This window comes from Carassius carassius, chromosome 22 (genome assembly GCF_963082965.1).
Source record: "Carassius carassius chromosome 22, fCarCar2.1, whole genome shotgun sequence".
In the NCBI taxonomy this organism is placed as follows: Eukaryota; Metazoa; Chordata; class Actinopteri; order Cypriniformes; family Cyprinidae; genus Carassius; species Carassius carassius.
In genome coordinates, this window is record NC_081776.1 from 3,801,336 (window position 1) to 3,815,223 (window position 13,888).

Genomic DNA, 13,888 nt, shown 5'->3' on the forward strand with positions numbered 1-13,888 from the left:
ATACTGTATGGCTCTCAAAACATTAGCATGACACTTTATTTATACATGGTTAATGTAACTTATTTTTTCCTTTCCAGAAAATAGTATAATATAATACCGTGTGGGTCGAAATGACATCCGGATAAGAGATCTTGGGCATCAGGCGTGTTGTTCCTCTATCATTCATTCCATAAATACGAATCCTTAAGACGACCAAGCATTAAAAAACAAGGCAGCCGCAATGCTAATGAGGGTTATTTTTACTCACACTTTTAATTATCAAATGCCACACAGTATGCTTTTAATGACTTTGTTTTAATAGAACTGTAAGTTAATTGCCTTGGCTACAGCCACCGTGCATTTAAACCGTTATGGGAATTGAAATAACGAAGAATCAATGGAGCAACATATTAGGCGTAGATGTTCATCAATAGGAACGCCGGCCGAGGGCCACCCGGAGAGAGATGTTAAACAACGGCGCAGGAAGTGAGGCTCGCTAATCATAAAGCAGGCACATGGCAAGAGTGCAGCACATCTCCTGACTCTCCAGAGCTGGACCGGAGAGAAGGAGGGAGAGGGATTCTCTTATAAAGAGAGGTTTGCCGAGATGCACCTTCATAGAGCTCCATACATATTTCATTGGGGGAAAGAAAGGCTTTGCGGCTTATCTCGGGGAGCCATCCACCTGTGCCTATTGCTGCTATCCAAGAGCCCTTGACAGATCGTATTTGTTTGTGTCTGGGCCGTCTCATTTCACGCATACACCACTGCAGAATTTGGATTTCCTGGTGTTGACAGGACGACTGAGGAGAGGAGAGAAGAGGAGGAGAGAGCAAAGTGAAGATAATTATTTGAATTATCCTCGAAAACGAATAGATTAACATGATTAATGATCAGATATCTCCAAACAAGACAAACACACAATACTTAGCCAACAACATGTATACTGTATTTATCTAATCAATTACATTTTTTAATAACTATTGAAATTCTGTAACACTTTATATAATAAGGTTAACTGACATGAACAATATTTATACCGTATTTTTCTATTCTTAGTCAAGTTTGACATTTCCACATTAGTAAAATCAAAAGTTGTCTCTGTTTACAACAGTTAATGCACTGTGTGTGAACAAACATGAAGAATCATTTTTATTTATTTTCAAAAACATATTCTGGCAAATATAATTTGTTAAAAAATATAAAAATAAATTATAAATAATTTATCAAAAAAGCCATTTTAATTTTTATAGAAATTATTATATTGTTTATTATTAATTATGTTATTTATATAAATTACATTTGTTAAAGCATCATTATTATTTATTAAAGTTGGCATAAATTTGAAGTATTTCCAAGTTTATATTATTGTTTTTAATAATATTTTATTTATAATGCAAAGAATATTGAATAAAAATGTTCAATTTTGAGTTCATAGTGAATGTTTTACATTTACATTTATTACAAATAATAATAATACTTCTTTTTATCATTATTATCATTTAAATGTTACATAAAATGTATGCTGTACTAATACATTAACATTTCAAGTTATAAATTAACATCAATGTATTATGAAAAAAATCTAAATTAACAGTGAACAATTATATATTTATAAAAAAGTAGCATTGACCTAGATGCTAAACCTAAATGATGTTTAAAAAAAATAAAATAAAAATAAAAAACTCTTCATAATACCTAATGCATTATCATTATGACTTGAATCTTATTGTAAAGTGTTCCAGAAATTCTATGAAATAGAAATTGATATTGTTGATGCATCATCAAGGGTATTTGCTGCTTGTGCCACCTCAGATCGGCAGCTCTCATTAAAAGTAATAAATGACACTGTCAGTGTCCAGTATGTGACTCTTAAGACCTCACAGTCTTGTTTCTGTTGCCTTCAAATTAAATACTGCTTCTGTTCTGACTAAGGCCTTTGCCACAGCTTCATAATCCATGTCCTCCAGCCATATTCCGTCTTAGACTTTCATATCGTTCAGTTTTTGCATGCACTTCAGTCACAGTTTTGGAAAGGAAACTACCCAATCTCTTCCATTTTAAAGATTCACTCCAAGAATGCATTTATTCAAAGATGTCTCCAGACAGATGAGATGAAGTGTTGCTATAAGATGTATTCACCAGCACAGCATTGCTATCATTTAGACGGCTGGTGAAATATCGCTTCTACGGTGCAGCTCAATAGCAAATGATAATTTTACAAGCTGCAAGATTGGGCTATAAAAGTTGTTGCATGTCACATATTAGAGTGACTTTAAGGATGTTTGGTGGCAGATTGCCTATACGCGGCATAATAGCATTTCAAGTACTTTATCTGCAAGAAACTGCTTCATTCTCTGACATTTCCGCCCACCTGCAATTTTCCATCCATCAGTCCAAGTGCTCTTGCACAGATGAGAACAAATGCAAGCACACTCGCTCTCGAAAAAACAAAAACACACAAGGCCAAAAACATCTGTGTATCTAACCAAAAATATCCTTGTGCTAAGCAAATGAAACGCTGAGCCATTGCAATATATCTCACTTTATGTATCGTCTGCCAGGTGCTTCACAGGCGGCCAGTAAAGTGAGACTTAGATCTTATTACATAATCACCAGACAAAGAATGTGGACTGAGGCTTTCATGCTTCAAAAAGACACAAATGTACAACAAAAGTAAGATAAAATTAGCTCATGTGACACACTATATTTCTATATAGTCTTCTGCAGTCAAATAATAGCTCCATGAGACTAAATAATAATAATAATAATAAATGTATGTTAGTTTGTTAGTGAATGTATGTGTGGATGTATTTATGCCATATCATAATCTTGAAAACAAAAACTTGGTTGTTTGTTGTTAAAAGTTGTTTTTAAAAGTATATAAAAGGTGATCATTTACATATACAAAGTAAAATACTTTATAATTACTTACTTAATGCACAATTAACTAACACAAACATTTTATCAACCAGGCTTAATGTATTCTGTAAACATGTTTACATATATTGCATCATATAATAAAACTTTAATAGTTTTTTTTGTCCGTACATTTCTGCCATATGTACATTAATAAATATTGTAGACGCTTCATATTTGCAAGGATTTGTATTGTGAAAAGTGCTATACAAATAAACTTGAATTGAATTGAACATACAGTATATTGTTCATTGCTAGTTCATGTTAGTTAATACATTATCCAATGCTAATAAATGAGACCTTATTGTAAAGTGTTACCTTATTAACATTACATAAATGAGTATGTTATGTCCTCGTTTAGAAAGCAAGGTTAACTTGTTTGTGTATCAGTGCAGATTCTCAGCCTCTCCTCTCAAGACTTGCTCACCTTCATTAAAGACAGCAATAATAGATGGGCATCTCATCTCTTGCTAATGGTTAGCAGCCCTTCAGGCCAGTACAAAAGGTACAAAAAGACACCTAATGCCCTCATTTCAGTGGAATCCACTTTACAATGTGGAACATAGGCAGAGAGGGATGCAATAAATAAATAAATAAATAAAACTCACCTATTGATACTGTGCAAATGCATTTTTCACCTCCCTCAGCTGGGCTGTGACAGAAATGGATGATTTTTATTAAGAGCCCTGGCTTTCTATCTACAGTATCATATATCTCCCCTAACAGTGAAGGCCGTGAAGAATGAGAGAAAAAGAAGGACACTTTTGGGGGAATGCAGGCTGCTGCTTTAGATTCCTGTCAGGTGACAAATTCAGCGAGGCGTAGAAAGCAGCTTTTGTTTTTGCTGACGCTTTGTTTTGGGTTCTCCAGGGCAGAGCTGAAGACAAAAGTGCCATTTAGTCTCATCAGGTGTGTGGTGACATGCTCGCTCCGCTAATGGCAGAGCTTTCAGCTTCCAGAGTTTCCACAGAGTTTCAGGTGAGATGTAACGAAGAGGGTTCAGTTAAAGGGATAGTTCATCCAAAAAAAAAAAAAACTAAACAAAACAAAAAATTCTGTCATCATTTACTCATCTTCCACTTGTTCCTAAACTGTGTATCTGTATCTGTATGAGTTCTTTCTTCAGTTGAACACAAATGTTTGTTTACCAACATTCTTCAAAATATCTTCTAAACCCTTTAATAATACATTCATAGTAAAAAAAAAAAAAAAAAAAAAAAAAAAAAAAAAAGATATTTTTTGAAGATTGTTGGTTACGAAACTACCGTCAACTATTTTGTTACCAACATTCTCCAAAATATATTTTCAATCATGCAATAAATCATACATAGTCAAAAAGAAGATATTTTGGAGAATGCTGGATGTGAGTCAAACTGAACAGTGTTATGTTAATGTAAATTCCGAACTACACTATCTGCATAAAAGATAGAAATAATAAATCATACAATCAAAATAGTCTCTATGAGACTTGAATACAATACATCATTAAATCTGTTTCATTCAGACTGGTTTTCTTTGTAAGAATTATCCCACTGTGGCTTTACAGAGAATAAAATCCTCCAGTGAGTGAACCAAAGGTGAAAAGGAAAACAAAGTTTGAAAAAGAAAAAGGGAGAAGAAGCATTAAATTACCATTTGACTAGCATTAGCAAGGAGGATGATATGCATCATAGCTGTTATGTAAAAGAAAGGCTATTGACACTTAAAAATGTCTATTGCTCCATTGTTATTATTATTATTTTTTTTGAAAAATCAACAACATATGAATATATCTTGCAAGTTTTATATTTTTATTAACATACGAAAAAATTAACACTGACAGGAAAAAATGAAAGTTTATGTCTGTAGGCAGCAACTTAAATCACAAAGGACGTGCAACGTGAGGATAATTCTTAAGAAATATCAGAAATATATCATTAACTGAACAAACAGGTACTGCCCTCGAGCCACAACTCTATAGAAGTGTTGCTTGCGTGTGGCGTCATTCTTCTTTTTATTTATTTATTTATTTATTTATTTTCTTCAGACATATACATATGTCTAAACATTTTTCTATTGTAGTCACAGATAGCAAAACCAATAGTAATATATAGATTTATGATGATAAAATTTGTAGTTATTAAAATTAGCAAATAATTTATTTGCAAATAATAATAACAAAAACAAAATCAATCAATCAGATTAGCCATTTAAGATAATTTGATAGCCATTATTTTCTAACATTTAATAGCTTCAAAACTGCAAATAATAATAATAATAAAAAATAAATAAATAAATAAATTAATTAACAAATCAATAAATCAATCAGATAAAATCTGATTAACCATTTAAAATAATTGAAAGCCATTATTTTTAACATTTATGAAATATAAGAAATAAATACGTTTTTATAAGAATTATAGAATATATAAAGAATCTTAAGGAAATAACTGGGAAATAAAGGGAATCATTACAGGGAATGTCATTTATTTTATATACTGTAGAAGTTACGAGTTGAAATATAGCGGTACCAAATATTTTAAATATTATACATAGCTATGAAATGGTTTATACAAAGATCCTACTCTATTCATTTAATACAATCACACATAATCAAACATAAGGGGGTCAGTGAGTGTTTACATGCATCAGTAACCAATTATGCTTAATTTGTCACAAACATTTTAAATGATGTTGCATGTCAGCTCATAATGTGTGCATGTCGTTGTTTTTTTTAATTGAATTTTTTGCATTATAATACAAATGTCAATTTGTCAATCAGCATTTTTTTGCACGTTAACACAACCAGAAAATGTTACAAATCAAGAATAGACTTTAACAAAAACATCTGAAATGGCCCAGCAGTAATGGTTGCACAAAGAGCCATTGACACACAGCAACAATTTACTATGATGCGCATTTAGCTCCAACAGCCATCTTGTCGGCATGAGTCGCAGTGTGTGTTTTAGAGCCGTGACAGCTGCAGGTACACACACCTCTGCTGCTGCACACAGCTGGACGCTGAACGCTTTCATCTCGCTGAAAGCTGCAATAAATTGCATGCCTGGACAAAGTCTCGGAGACACTCAGAGAGGTCTGTGAATCTCAAATCCTCTTTACACACACACCCACAGAAACTCGGAGAAACAAAGTTTGCTCTCAGGGAAAATAAGACAGTAAACAGATATTTACAGTATTCATGCCCACTCTTTCAACTGGATGAATAAAAATCTATCTTATAAACTCTAGAAATATATTTATTTTTAAGAATTAAAAATAGATCTATTTATTCTATTTTTTAAATTATAATAAATGCATCTATAAAACATTTGAAAATATATTAAATTAGATATATACTAAGAAATATATTTATATTTTATTAAATAATGCATTTATCATTATTATTATTGTTGAAATTATTATATATTTTGTTGTATATATATATATATATATATATATATATACACACACACTCTCACACACACACAGACAAAAATATTTTTTGTGTATATATATATATATATATATATATATATATATAAATATACAAAAATGTAATATATATATATATTGCAAATATGCAGGCTAATATGCATTTTAAAGATTATATTTATTCATATATATTACAAAATAAATCTGAACTGGTTTCAACTCTTTAAATAATAAATTCAATATATCAATATCAATATATATATCTTGGGAGATGGATGGACAGACAGATTTTTTTTACATTAATTTAGATGCAAAAATACATTTTAATAGGTATGTGTGTGCCTTTTATCAAAAGATCGTTTATTTTACAAAAACAATTATAAAAAATATATTAAATCATGACACATGAATGCAAATATACATTTTAAAATGGAAACTGGTTCTGAAACCAATGAGTCATGGCAGCAGTCCGAATACATTTTGGGATTTCACATGTGGGAAGAACATGAGGCAGACAGACTACGTTCTGTGGTAATCAATATCAGCCCCTCAATGTCAAAGCATTTGTCGACGCGGCTCAGAAAGAGGAAAATTTGCAGAGACATCTCCAAGGCAACCGGCATCACCATTACTTTCCAGTCTGTAACACCCAAGCACGACCCTCAGACATACAGCAATGACATACAAACAGGCAATCACAAACACAGTTTTTTTAGCCCCTGACTGAGCCTCCTTCACAGCCTGTGGCCACGGTTTGCCCTGCAGAGAGAGAATCCCTGACCTTCACCACCCCGCCGCTCGGCCAAACAGCCACCGGATCCAGCAGATGAGCATTTCACTGCTTGTCAGTGCCAATATGTGCCAAATAACCCACCCGTTTCTTCTGCAAATGTCAGGAACATGCACTCATTTCCAATGCAATGCTGGTCATTGGAAATGAGTGCATGGAAAACTGGATTTTCTTGTCCTTCTCCACATAAAAGAGTTCTGTTTACTATATAGACACCCTAAAGCAGCGGCTCTCAACTGGTTTTGCTTCAGGACACTGGGGAGGAATGATATCATGCTTTTCTTTTCAATCCGAAATCAGGTATTAACTATTCTATCAAAAGAATCAATCAATCAATCCTTCTATTATTTCTTAAGTATTACAGGATATGATTTTACACAATTTTATACATATACATAATTACAATTATTGTTGAGTTTTTAACTTAAAGCTTCAAGACTTAAAAAAATTTAACTAAATTAAATTAATGTAGCCTGTGTTCATATATGATGTCAACATGAAGTTGTTTTGGATTTTTTTACTCTTAAAAACATAACTTCAAATCACATGGTTTGCGAATGCTTCAGAATGAAATCAGTTTTGATTTTGTCCTCGCTTTTACACACATGCTTGTACATGCAAATGCCAGCAGTGTTTTCCATCTTTTTCTCAATATCGATTGCCGAGCAGCATCCTCAGATTAAATGGGATATGATGAATATTAAACAGACACATGCTGAAGGGGACAGACAGACAAACACTGGTGTGGGTAGAGAGTTATTCACATCGTAGGCTGTGATTTGATAACAACATTTGAGCTAAGTTATGAGCCCGTGTTCACGTCGGGAATCACATTTAAATTTATTTTGCTGGCAAGCAGCTTTACACAAGAGTGACCCACAAGAAATATTAAAGTAATTGTGATATAAAAGTTAATAAAAGAGGCAATGTCAAGAAATGTAGGGGTACAGACAGAGACATGGCACTTGGGTTTTAGAAATGAGAAATGATGCCCTGAGCTGTCAATCAAAGGGGCATATGGTACAATAGCGCATGAAATTAAAAGCCAGTAAAGTCGCCCTCATCTGCAGCCAAAGTTTTAGGCTCTTTCCAAAGTGCGTATGTTCCCATCCACCACTGACAGCAAATCATTACTAAAAGCATATAATGGCAAACTTTGTCTCTCTTAAACGTCAACACAGTGTCATGTAAATTTATAAAAGAGATGAGCATGAAAGGTGCTGCCACATTGCTCTTAGTCATCAACTAATAAATATAAAAAAAAGGTTGCATGAGCTACAGAATGCTTAACTGTGGTCATGTGAGACAGAAGATGCAGTGGAGAGGAGGGACACTTCATATGTGTCCAAAACAAATCATTTAGATGCCCATCCTCATTTTTAATGTGCAAAACATGAATGAGTTATGTCAAAGTTGTTCTTTTCCATTTTACAAACATGCATGATCAAATAATTAAATATTCGGCAATTCAAAAATTTGTAATCAATAAGATTTTTTCATGTTTTAAAAATCATTCTAATATGTTGATTTGATAATAATAAAACTTTCTTTCTTTCTTTCTTTCTTTCTTTCTGTGTTGAAATTCAGATGCACCAGATATTTTAAAGATTAATCATGTCTATAATAAAGAAATTCTATTTTTAACATTTAATAGCTCCAAAACTGCAAAATAAAACTTATTAAATGTTGTATTTTATATATATACATATACATATATATATATATATACACACACACACACACAAAGTTATGAAGACAAGTTGCCTCTTGGTGCTAATACAAGAACAGTGTTATTATTTTTAGATCTAACCTAGAAAAATGACTGCTGAATCTCAGCACATATTCAGCAGTTTGGCTAATAAATCAAATTCACCTGCTATATTCTGATGAGCTTCTAATAAGTCCACAAGGAGCGTAGTCGCTTCCTTAAATTAATCTTTTAATGGACTTTCCACCTTCTAAACTGGCAGGCTTCCTGTTGGCAAGCCCGCAACGATTGCAGGGGTCATTTTTTCACGTCCTCTAGTCAGATACAATCAGCCACAGAAGAAATGAGACAGCCCTTCAGGTTGCTCATTTCCACACGCGCACTCACACAGATGTGTTTGATAAATTAGGCTGCTTTTCCGGGAAAGGAAAATGGAAGTCTTAATTTACAACCACCCGCTGGATCCACGCTACGTAGAAATGCAACTTGCCACACACAAGTCCCCCAAGGAGCTCGGCTGATTGGCATGCTGAATGAATTCAGTGACCTACAATAATGTGAAATTCATTTGCACAGGCAGAGCAGTTCCACATACTTCAGCTTTTCTATCCCAGATCACGATCTATTGAACCACTGGTCCATCTAATATACAAATCACATTTGACACACAGGCCCCTGTGCTGAACAACACCGATGATATAACAATCCAAACTGACATGAAAGACTATTTCCTCTCCTGTTTCCACAACCTAAGACAGTCATCCGTGATTGTGTGTGTGTGTGTGTATGTGTGTGTGTGTGTGTGTGTACATACTGATATCAGTGTTGAGTATTAATATCTTAATATAAATAAAGGGCAATACTATACCCAAAGACATGATGAAGACTCATAATACTAGATGGGCTCATCTAGTCAGAATCAGGGCATGGATGTGGTTTGGGATGGCGATGACACAGGAAGTGCTTGTAATACCAAGTTTTAGGATGGTATTATGTATGTATGCACTTGTGCACAATGCACTTTTTGATGTTGAAATGCTTAATTTATAATGACAAGAACAAGTTCTGCTAAACCTTACCAATGATGTTTATTTTGCACAGGCCCAGGTGCTCATCTGGTCGTATATTGATTTCTAGAGCACAGATGGGGTCAGCGCTAGCACTCTTCAGCTAATGGCTCAAGCAGAGATGAAGGGAACAGCTCAGCCTTGAATTGACCCTGTAAACAGTGTGCTGGGCTCTCAGGAGACACTCACTGTGGCCCCGACTCTTGTTGTGCTTTCCTTTACTCCCTCTTCAACTTTCTCTTAATCCTGCACTTAAAAGCAACATTTTAAGGCCACATTCTTTCTCTCTTTCTGAAACCCACTATTGCCATCAAACTAAAGCCTTGTGTGGCTGGATACTCTCTCTCTATATATATATATATATATATATATATATATGTAATGGATTAAACTTCCTAATCGTCGGGAAGAAGGAGGCGGGAACCGGCGGACAATCAAATAACATTTAATAATTCAAAAATAAACACAAAACAGTGCACCAGCCCCTCACGGACGACTGGTGCGCACAAAATGAAACCGAAACCTAAAATAATGCCCAGGCCTGGTCCTCTCTCGTCCTTCACTGTCGTCGCTCCAGTTTTATATCCTTCCATCTCCTCCATGGGCCTCGAGACCGGTGGGTCGAACAGGTGTAGCTCATCTCCAATCACTCCACCGGCCTCGCTCCCATGTCCCTCGGCCCCGCCCCACTCGTCACAATATATATATATATATATATATATATGTGTCTTTTTCTATATATGTTTTCACTTCCCTCCCATTTGCCATCTGACTTCACTTAACTTCAAGGTGTTGAAGTATTGATGGTATTTTTGAAATATTGATGGTATTTTTAAAATGAGCACATATAAATGCCATGATATTATACTGAGTTACATTAACAAATGATACAAATTAGATAAAAAAATAAAAAAAACTGGATACAAACTGGATTTTAAAGAGTACAACTAAACAAACATTGCATATACTGTATACTGTTGTTGTTGTTGTTGTTTTTTAAAGATATTAATACTTTTGTTCAGCAAGGATGCATTAACTTGCTTAACAGTGACATCACAGTTTTTTTTATTTTTTAGAAAAGTATTAAGCAGCCCAACCGTTTTGAACATTGATAATAATAATAATAATAATAATAATAATAAATGTTAGTTGAGCAGCAAATAAGCATATCTGAATGATTTCTGAAGGATCATGTGACACTGAAAACTGCAGCAATGATGCTGCAAATTACGTTTGCCTCACTGGAATAAATTACTTTAAAAAAATATATGAAAATGTTAACAGTTTTTAATTATATTTCCTGAATAAATAAACTGAATTTACTGTACTTTGGATCAAATAAATGTTGTCTTGGTAATCTTTAGAGAGTTCTTTCAAAAAGATTAATGCAATCCTGAACAGCAAATTAACATCAAATGTCCCGAAAAACTGTTTTTTGTTTTGTATTTTATTTGCAACGACCTTAAATGTAAAAAAATAAAAAATGCATTAAAATAGAAAATGTTTATTTAAAATGTTTTTATTATTTCACAATATTACTGCTGTATGTCTGATCAAATATCAAATAAATTATACTAAAATACCTTTCTGTCTTAGTTGAGAAGTGAAAAAATTATCCATTTTATGTCCACTGCTTAAATGCACATCACATCATAATTACGGCTTTCAAACTCACTAGAAGCATCAGACTCATTCAGCTCCTCACTTCTTCTTACACATCCAAGATGCACTTCCCATCACTCTCTGTGGCAGAACAAGAACAAGCATCACTTGAACGCACATCACATCACACTTACAATCTCGAAACGCATATGCAGGGCAGTATTAGATTTGAGGGTCTTCATAGACACAGCATCAAAGACCCCTTGTGCACTAATTGTAATAAAAGGAGAATCTTGGAACATTTTCAAGGTCTCTCCGTGGAAATGAACAGATGCAAACGCTCTCCGTGCATGAGGAATGAGTAACAGACCCCAGTGTGGGGTAAATTCTCTCTCCTCTCGCCCTTTCATCAAGCCCTGCATTGGGCACATGGAAGCAAATTGGGGGTGTGAGTGCACTATTCAGCTGGCACAGTTCAAACACAGGGAGAGGTCAACGAAAAACCTGGGATTTGTGCAGTGAAAGGTTTATCTGTGGGTCGGCAGGGCATTTTGACACAACCGCAGGGAAAATATCATCTCTAGCAGCACCAGAGCAGACGCTCAAATGTCTCGAGTGCTCTCTCTAGATCTGACCTTCCGGGAAGTTTTTTTTGCATTCACAAGCCACCACCACATCACATCCCTCACTAACAGCTGATGTAATGGTCTCTAAAAACACCAGCTTCCATGCGAACATCCCCCATTTGGCAAAAGTTTCCACAGCCATATTGCATTTAAAAGTTTATAGCACACCTGAAATCTCAATTCATCCCTGCATATATTGACTAATTTTTTCATCTGCATGGCTTTAGAGGGCTTGAAATGTAGACTGTAAAAATATTAGAGATTATCTGAGTATGTCTTACAGTTATTGAAATTGTTTAGAAGTAAATTTTACATCAATTTGTTTCAGTGTAGAGCACAAGTCTCATGAACTGCTCTCATAATACATGGGTTTGTGCATTTTTAACACTAGTGTAATCTCAAATGCAAAGTGATTTTAATGTTCATTTTAAAATGCGTTATTTTAATAATTTGAATATATATATATATATATATATATATATATATATATACACAGTACAGACCAAAAGTTTGGACACACCTTCTCATTCAAAGAGTTTTCTTTATTTTCATGACTATGAAAATTGTAGATTCACACTGAAGGCATCAAAACTATGAATTAACACATGTGGAATCATATATGGAATTATATACATAACAAAAAAGTGTGAAACAACTGAAAATATGTCATATTGTAGGTTCTTCAAAGTAGCCACCTTTTGCTTTGATGACTGCTTTGCACACTCTTATCATTCTCTTGATGAGCTTCAAGAGGTAGTCACCTGAAATGGTCTTCCAACAGTCTTGAAGGAGTTCCCTGAGAGATGCTTAGCACTTGTTGGCCCTTTTGCCTTCTGTCTGCGGTCCAGCTCACCCTAAACCATCTCGATTGGGTTCAGGTCCGGTGACTGTGGAGGCCAGGTCATCTGGCGCAGCACCCCATCACTCTCCTTCTTGGTCAAATAGCCCTTGATGCCTTCAGTGTGACTCTACAATTTTCATAGTCATGAAAATAAAGAAAACTCTTTGAATGAGAAGGTGTGTCCAAACTTTTGGTCTGTACTGTGTATATATATATATATATATATATATATATATATATATGTGTGTGTGTGTGTGTGTGTGTGTGTGTGTGTGTGTGTGTGTGTGTGTGTGTGTAAAACAATCATTCATTAAAAACATAAATGTACTGTAAAAAAAATTAATAAAATAATAAACAATAATAATTTAATCATTTATTCATTGACAGCCATAACATATATATACATTTAATGGTGCTAGGTTCATAGAGAAAACAAGGTAGCAGTTCTAAAAACATAAAATTAAATAAATTGATTATTCAGAAATATTTGACAGGTAAATGCCTTTACTGAATCTTGTTTTTAAGAGAACTATCCATCTTTTTATGTAAGAGTGTCACCTTTCAAGATAAGTCAATCTGACTTCCTATGTCATCTGTTTCCAGCTGTTTTTAGCTGTACAAAAGAACTTGTTTTGCTGCTTGATATTGCAAATTGGTGAGTCTTATTTTAATGTATTATCTTAATTACGAACACACTGGTTTGTATGAACACAATGCTTTTGCTGCCTTGCAAGCACTAGCGTTTCCTTGTGAAAATGCAAATCTAGTTTAAAGACATTTTAAAGTCCATTTTCCACATAGCATCATGGTCTAAACGTGCCGTTTAATAGCACTGCAGCACAAATAGCACCATAAAAGCAGCTCCTAATAATGGAAGGCGTGTGTCGACAGGTGCTTGGTTGCATGTGAGTTATGCATTTATAACGTTACCTGTCAGCCATACAT

General features: G+C 34.2%; 1 long non-coding RNA gene across 2 annotated transcripts in view; it reads right to left on the reverse strand.

The window, feature by feature from the left end:
• Positions 1–283: 283 nt before the first annotated feature.
• Positions 284–13,888, reverse strand: part of LOC132098331 (uncharacterized) — a 34,490-nt gene continuing 20,885 nt past the window's right edge. For both annotated transcript variants that reach the window (XR_009422873.1, XR_009422872.1), the window contains exon 3: positions 284–782. This is a non-coding gene — a long non-coding RNA (uncharacterized LOC132098331). The remainder of the gene's footprint in view (positions 783–13,888) is intronic.